The sequence below is a fragment of the Ictidomys tridecemlineatus genome, chromosome X, assembly GCF_052094955.1.
Source record: "Ictidomys tridecemlineatus isolate mIctTri1 chromosome X, mIctTri1.hap1, whole genome shotgun sequence".
Taxonomy (NCBI): Eukaryota; Metazoa; Chordata; class Mammalia; order Rodentia; family Sciuridae; genus Ictidomys; species Ictidomys tridecemlineatus.
The window spans coordinates 56,268,347-56,276,726 of record NC_135493.1 but is presented as its reverse complement, the minus strand read 5'-3'; the positions used below and the strand labels follow the sequence as shown (position 1 = coordinate 56,276,726).

The 8,380-nt window shown below is 32.2% G+C and overlaps 1 pseudogene; it reads left to right on the top strand.

Moving 5' to 3' along the window:
- The first annotated feature begins 5,730 nt into the window (after positions 1–5,730).
- Positions 5,731–6,165, top strand: LOC101969034 (golgin subfamily A member 7 pseudogene; annotated as a pseudogene).
- Positions 6,166–8,380: the final 2,215 nt, after the last annotated feature.

Below are 8,380 nucleotides of genomic sequence, written 5' to 3'. Positions count from 1 at the left end.
CATTGTTTTTAAGGTCATTTTATTATTTAACAAGTATTAAAATAATTGCTCTTACACAGGAAATTTTAAATTTTATTTGCAGATAGACATTGAATAATTAAAGGTAAACTGCATTGCAATAGTGGAGTTATAAGAAGAGGTATAAATAATTAATATATGAAATAGAATCATAAAATGTTCAGTTACTATAAGACAGAAGAGGGAAAGAAAAACAATGAGCATATGGAACCTAAATTTATGAAACTTAATTATATAATATTAATCATCACCAATAAAAGTGAAAATTTTTAAGCTGGTGAGTTTAAAGACATAAGTGGTCAGATTGAATACAAATTAAAAGGAGAAACAATATAGAAAACAATGTAGGTGTATGTAGACCCTTACAAAGATGAATAAAAACTTGTGAACCTCTAATTATACTGAGTTACCAAAAATACATACATCAACATCGGAAATGGAAAAACAGACTTCACTACTAACCATAAAGACAATAAAATATTAGAAAATTCTACCTTATTCTTTTAAATGTAGCAACCTAGAGGAAATTCAACTCAGGAAATCACAGCTACAAAAATTTCACTCAAGGGAAACTAAGTGAATATCTATTAACGGAATTAAATTTATGGATTAAAATATTCTAAAAAAAACCCTCCAGGCTCAGGTAGGATCATTGTCAAAGGCTACATCAAGGATGAATCTCATTCAGAAAAAAAAAAAAAAAAACAAGAGAAAGATGGAGGAAGGAAGGGATACATTTCAGTTAATTTTTGAAGGTGACTATTACTTTGATAGTTTTCAATACTATAGAAATGTTACATAAACATCAAAACAATGAGCCAGTGTCTCTCTTTAAGCATATCCTCAATTACATATTACTAAATGAAATCCAGAAACAATAAACAGAAAAAATCATCAAATTAAGGGTGATTGATTAAAAGAATGGAAGAATTCATTGAAAAATTGGTTTATCATTTGAAAAGTAATCAATGTCATTTATCATATTACATAATTAAAGAAGAAAAGCTTACATAATCATCTCATTAGATGCAGAGAAATAATTTGGAAAAAATTCAACATCCATTCATAATCAAAAAAAATTCTCAAAAGTTAGGTAGAAGGGAACTTTTGAAAAACCTGATAAGGGTAATCTACAAGGTACTCAAAGGCTACAGTCAATTTCATATTTCATGTTCAAGGAGAGAAGGCTGTACCCTTCCATTAAAAATAGAAATCAAAAGCATAATTAGATTGGCATTTATACACAATGAAATATTACTCAGCACTAAAAAATAACAAAATCATGGCATTTTCAGGGAAAGGGATGGCATTAGAGCAGATTATGCTAAGTGAAGCTAGCCAGTACCTTAAAAACAAATGCCGAATGTCTTCTTTGATATAAGGAGGGCAACTCAAAACAGAGCAGGGAGAAAGAGCATGAGAAGAAGATTTCTATTAAAAAGGGAAGAGAGGTGGGAGGGAAAGGGAGAGAGAAGGATAATTGCATGGAAATGGAAGGAAACCTGCATTGGTATACAAAACTGGAAATCCATATGCAACAAAATGAAACTGAATCCCTTTCTCTCGCCATGCACAAAAGTTAACTCAAAATGGATCAAGGAGCTTGATATCAAATCAGAGATTCTGCATCTGATAGAAGAAAAAGCTGGATCTGATCTACATATTGTGGGGTTGGGCTCCAAATTCCTCAATAGGACACCCATAGCACAAGAGTTAATAACAAGAATCAACAAATGGGACTTACTTAAACTAAAAAGTTTTTCTCAGCAAGAGAAACAATAAGAGAGGTAAATAGGGAGCCTACATCCTGGGAACAAATTTTTACTCCTCACACTTCAGATAGAGCCCTAATATCCAGAGTATACAAAGAACTCAAAAAATTAAACAATAAGATAACAAATAACCCAATCAACAAATGGGCCAAGGACCTGAACAGACACTTCTCAGAGGAGGACATACAATCAATCAACAAGTACATGAGAAAATGCTCACCATCTCTAGCAGTCAGAGAAATGCAAATCAAAACCACCCTAAGATACCATCTCACTCCAGTAAGATTGGCAGCCACTATGAAGTCAAACAACAACAAGTGCTGGCGAGGATGTGGAGAAAAGGGTACTCTTGTACATTGCTAGTGGGACTGCAAATTGGTGTGGCCAATTTGGAAAGAAGTTTGGAGATTCCTGGGAAAGCTGGGAATGGAACCACCATTTGACACAGCTATTGCCCTTCTCGGACTATTCCCTGAAGACCTTAAAAGAGCATACTATAGGGATACTGCCACATCGATGTTCATAGTAGCACAATTCACAATAGCTAGACTGTGGAACCAACCCAGATGTCCTTCAATAGATGAATGGATAAAAATGTGGCATTTATGCACAATGGAGTATTACTCAGCACTAAAAAATGACAAAATCATGGAATTTTCAGGGAAATGGATGGCATTAGAGCAGATTATGCTAAGTAAAGCTAGCCAAAACCTAAAAAACAAATACCAAATGTCTTCTTTGATATAATGAGAGCAACTAAGAAAAGAGCAGGGAGGAAGAGCAGGAGGAAAAGATTAACATTAAACAGAGACATGAGGAGGGAGGGAAAGGGAGAGAAAAGGGAAATTGCATAGAAATGGAAGGAGACCCTCATTGTTATACAAAATTACATATAGGAGGTTGTGAGGGGAATGGGAAAAAAAACAAGGAGAGAAATGAATTACAGTATATGGGGTAGAGAGAGAAGATGGGAGGGGAGGGGAGGGGAGGGGGATAGGAGAGGATAGGAAGGGCAGCAGAATACAACAGACACTAGTATGGCAGTATGTAAAAATGTGAATGTGTAACCGATGTGATTCTGCAATCTGCATTTGGGGTAAAAATGGAAGTTCATAACCCACTTGAATCTAATGTATGAAATATGATATGTCAAGAGCTTTGTAATGTTTTGAACAACCAATAAAAATATTACATATAAGAGGAGGTGAGGGGAAAGGGGGGAAAATAAGAGAGAGAAATGAATTACAGTAGATGGGGTAGAGAGAGAAGAAGGGAAGAGAGGGGAGGGGAGGGGATATAGTAAGGGAATGGAAAGGCAGCAAAATACAACAGATACTAGTATGGAAGTATGTATAAACGTGGATGTGTAACCAATGTGATTCTGCAATCTGTACACATGGTAAAAATGGGAGTTCATAACCTACTTGAATCAAATGTATGATCTATGATATATCAAGATCAATGTGATGTTTTGACAATAATAAAAAAATAAAGAAAAAGCATCTTACCATAGTTAGAATGGCTATTATCATGAACACAAACAAAAAATGCAAATGTTCATGAAGATGTATAGCAAAGGGAAGTTTTTTACACTATTGGTGGGAATGTTTATTACTATATCCACTATGGGTAATAATGTGACATTTTTCAAAAACTGAAATCACACATAATATATGATCCAGCTATCAAACATTTGAATATATATCCAAAGGAAATTATAGCAACATATCAAAGAGATACCTGTGTACCCATGCCTATTGCTGTATTACTCACAAGAGCTAAGATGTGGAATCAACCTAGATATTCATCAATTAATAAAGGGATGAAGAAAATGTGGTATATATACACAATGAAATCCTATTCAGTCTAAAAAAGCACAATATTTTGTCCTTTAGAGCAAACTAAATGGAGCTGGCTGACTTTATACTAAATGATATAAGTTAGACACAAGAAGATTTCACATGTTCTCTCTCCTATGTGAATGCTAAAAATATCACACAAAATGTAGATTCATGGTTACTAAAGGGTGGGAAGGGTGGAGGGAGGGGAGCATGAATAGAGGAAAATTGTATAATGAGTTCAAAAATACCTTTAAAGAAATCAGTTTTGATGTTCTGAAGTACAATGAAATGACTATAATCCACAAAACCATGATAATTTTTATAAATAACTAGAAGACAGGAGCTTGAAGAATCTAACTGCAAAGTAATTTTAATGAAATGGAAACATTAATATTCTATATTTGATCAGTGCATGTATCAAAATATCACATTATATGCTATATATAATTATCTTAAACAAAATTACAAAATATGTTTAATGAGATATAAAAGCTAAATAACCTGTTTTCATCATTACACATTGTACACATGTATTGAATCATCACATTGCAGCTCATCAATATGTATAATTAAAACAATGACAATATAGTTTTCATATAAAACTTAAAGATAAATAAAAAAAGCACAAAATATGAAATAAGCAGTTTTTTATGTTCACAGATGACATAATTTGGAATGATTATTGTGAAAATTGAGTAATGTGGTTCTCCAACGAAGAGCTGAAATATTTTTTTTAATCAGAATTTTGGAGTTCTCAACACATAGATTTTCCACACATTTTACTACTTTTAGACCTAAGTGTTTTAGTGAAAATTGATTACAAGTACATAAAAACATAAATGCACAAATAGAAAACTCAGAAACATTTCTCTAAGATATATTGCTAACTTCAATGCAATTCCAATCAAAATCCCAAACACATTTGTAGTGCATATAAAAAAAAAACTGATTCCGAAATTGATACAAAAATACAAGTGAATTACAATAAAGAAAACAGGTTTGGAAAAGAACTAAGTTAGGTGACTCATTTATTTGATTTCAAGTTTCTGTATAAAGTCACAATAATCAGAATGCCTGCTATTGGCAAAAGTGGAGAAATATAAAAAATGAACAAGTTTAAGATTATAAAATAGTTTCTCACAAAAATAATCAACTGATTCCTGATGGAAAGAATTGCAAGGGGAATTCAATAGATAAAGGATAATATTTTTTTTAAAAAATGTACTAGAAATATTATTTGGATGTCCATAAGCAAAATAATGTACCTGAATGAATTCTATATATTGCATACAAAACCTACTCTTAATGTCTTATGTAAATAAATAAAAACATGAAGCTACAAATTTTGTAGTAAAGAAAAAAATCAAAAAAATGTCCATGACCTAGTTTTAAGAAAGAACATTTAGACAAGACAGCAAAGTCCCATTTTCTTAAAATAAAATCATAAAATTAGATTTCATCAAAATTAAAATGTTTTTATTTAGAAAGATTACTAGGAAAATGGAAAGACAAAACACTGGGAAAAATCTTTGCAAGTTATATTTCCAAAACAAACTTGTGACTAAAATATATTTAAAAAACTCACAGTGCACACTATATCCTTGTATGGGATATTACGGTGAAGCCTATTAATATGTATAACTGAATAATGTAATTAAAATTTTAACTCTATGAGACAGACACTAGTACCCTATATGCATGTAGGATTACACTACTGGTGTGACTCTGTACCATGTACAGACTGAAGAATGAGAAGTTGTGCTCCTTTTGTGTACAACATGTCAAAATGCATTCTAGCATCATGTATAACTAATTAGAATACATTTTTAAATATTTTTAAAAATGAAAAAATAAGCTCTTATGAATGTAAAGAAAGAATTGAAACAACACAATTTGAAAAACATTTATTGGGGGTTGGGGTTGTGGCTAAGTGGTAGAGTGCTTGCCTAGTATTTTTGAGGCACTGGGTTCCATCCTCAACACAACATTAAATAAATAAATAAATAAATAAATAAATAAATAAATAAATAAATAAATAAAAATAAGTTGGTGTTTCCACAGCATAGCCATTATGTGAGGGGCATGGGGCCTGAGCAGGAATGATAGCTGAAGGCCCACTCCACAGCACGGCGTGGCCAGTTTTCTCCTTGCAGATGTCCAGGAAGGTGTTGATTCAAGACAACTATAGCAGTGGCACACGCTGCCAATTCCAGACCAAGTTCCCCATGGAATTGGAGAACTGATGGATAGGCAGCAGTTTAAAAAGAGAGTTGGAACTCTAAATAATTTTTATCCAGAAGCAGAACCTTCAATCATGTCTTGAAGGTTGTTTGGCTTGCTTAACAAGACATACCATCTTCTTATGCATGGAAACTCATGAGAATATGTGAAAAAAAGGCTCCAAATATAATCAAGAACAGAATGAGACGATATATGCTACCCAAGACCTCCTCCTGACATACCCTACTGAGAAAGGACTTTGAGTTTTTGAAATTACAATTTATGAAGACAGAGGCATGAGCAGTGAAAGGTAAACTATGAGATTAAAGATCCCATCTTCAGCTGAGAATCTCATATTTCCACTGGCTGACCATAGAATACCCTTATCTTCTCTCCAGAGCACCATTTCTTTGTATCTGCTGCCAGAGTGGGTGCGTTTACTTCAAAGACTAACTTTCTAAAACCCCACAACCGGAGTGACCTCTAGTTGCTAAGCATCCACTTTGTGTTTATAAATTGGGTAGGACTCTTTAGTCTTTTGATTTGTTTACAATAAAACACAATGAAACATTTCTTATTTTTTTTTAATTCAAAGTGATTTAATAAAATATGCAGTTGGTCATCCCAATGCAAATTTTAATTCTCTTCATTCCTTGCGCCAGTTTTCCAGGTGGCTTTAGACCTCAATGAGTTTATACTAGCCAATGTTCGGTTTTATTCCACAAAATTAATAAAAGGCTTTTTTTCCAAGTGAGGGATAGACTATGTCTGTGATTATAATGTCTGTGATTATGATAATGCATTCCCAGATTTCAAAGAATACCAGATTTGTCATGATTCAAATCTTAAGATTGATCTCTGTTGATCAGTTTTGAAACTGAAATTCAGTGAAAAGTGAACTGCATAATGTTATTTGTTTTATTGTAGTAGTTTTACCTTATTAAAGCAGTATTGAGTGCAATTTCCAGTTATTTACTTTGGAGACTTTTATGTTATTATTACATTATCTTGAATGTAGGAAAGATGTGGTAAATTACTTGTTCATTACACAAATAAGTAAGCACAATAAAGTGGATGCTAAGCCATCAAAAAATATAAATCAACAAAATAAAAAGAGTTGTGTCCATCCACAACTAAAAATACGATATTAAAAAGATTTAAAGGTACATTTTATCAAAGAAAGGGTACACATGGAAAATGAACATAGAGAAACATGTTCAACATCATTATTTACAATGAAATGCAAAGTGAAACTGCAGTGAGGTAATTACATACATATTGTGATGACCAAAAAGAAAACTGATAATACAAAGTGAAAATGGGAATAACTGGAACTCTTCTTTGCTTATAAAAGAAAAAAAATAATATAAGCACTTGGAAAAATAGTTTAGCAAACTCTTAAAAACTCAACAAAAGTCGAAGAAGTCCCACTCTTCTATATTAATAAAGTAAATTTAAAAATGATAGTATAAAGACAAAACTGTATAATGGTCAAGGGATGCAGCTCAGTGAAGAGTGCTTGCCTACTATGTACAAGGATCTGGTTTTAATCCCCAGTATAACAAAAACATAAAAAACATTTTAACAACCCCATATGCTACCATTTTCAACAGATTTATGCATAGTAGTGAAACACAGAAAACATGTTTTCAACAGGTGAATGAAAAGCAAATCTCTTTACATACCACTCAGCAACAAAAAGTGAAATGTAGGTTCATGCAACATAGATGAATTTATTTATTTTGCTTAACAAAATAAACTTGAGCAAAAAGCTAAATATTGTATTATTCTATTTATATGGAAATCTAGGAAATGTATGATATAAAGATATGGAACAGATGACTGGTTGCCAGAAGCTGGAGTGGGAGAGGGAATGATCACAAAGAGAGAATTTGTGAGAAATTTTTTTACTGATGGAAGTCTTTGTACTGTGGCAGTATATACATGGCTCTATGCATTTGTTAAATTCCATATAACTGTGCCTTACAAAAGATAGATTTTGTTACGTGAAAATTTAGAAAAAATATATTTGGTTTATGAAGAGATCTAAAAATCAAATGTAACCTGTTTCAAATATGTCTAACCATGAAAACTATGTATTTAATATCTTAATTGAAGAGCATGGGGAATAAAATGAACTAAGTAGCTTTGGAACATTTGCTTTATTATTGTAGGACTAAAGACAAGAAGAATGGCATAAAATTGCTATCCTATAGTTGGTAGGTTTGTTTCTCACTGGAGTAGGTATCAGAAATTCTCAAAGTAATTTTATCAAAAAAGCAAATATACTAGGCTTGAACACATAAATAAGAATGTTGAAGATATTTAGAGGTTCCTCATCATTAGAGAAGAAAGTTACAAATAAGCAAGGAAGATGCTAGAATGAACTCTGGTTGAATTTTGAAGACTGTTGTATCAATATAAATCATATTTTAAAATATAAAAATATTGAAATTAACATGGATATGTGTGTATATTTCACTTAAAGTACGTATCTTGTGGTGCCAGAATGTATGAAACTGTTGGATA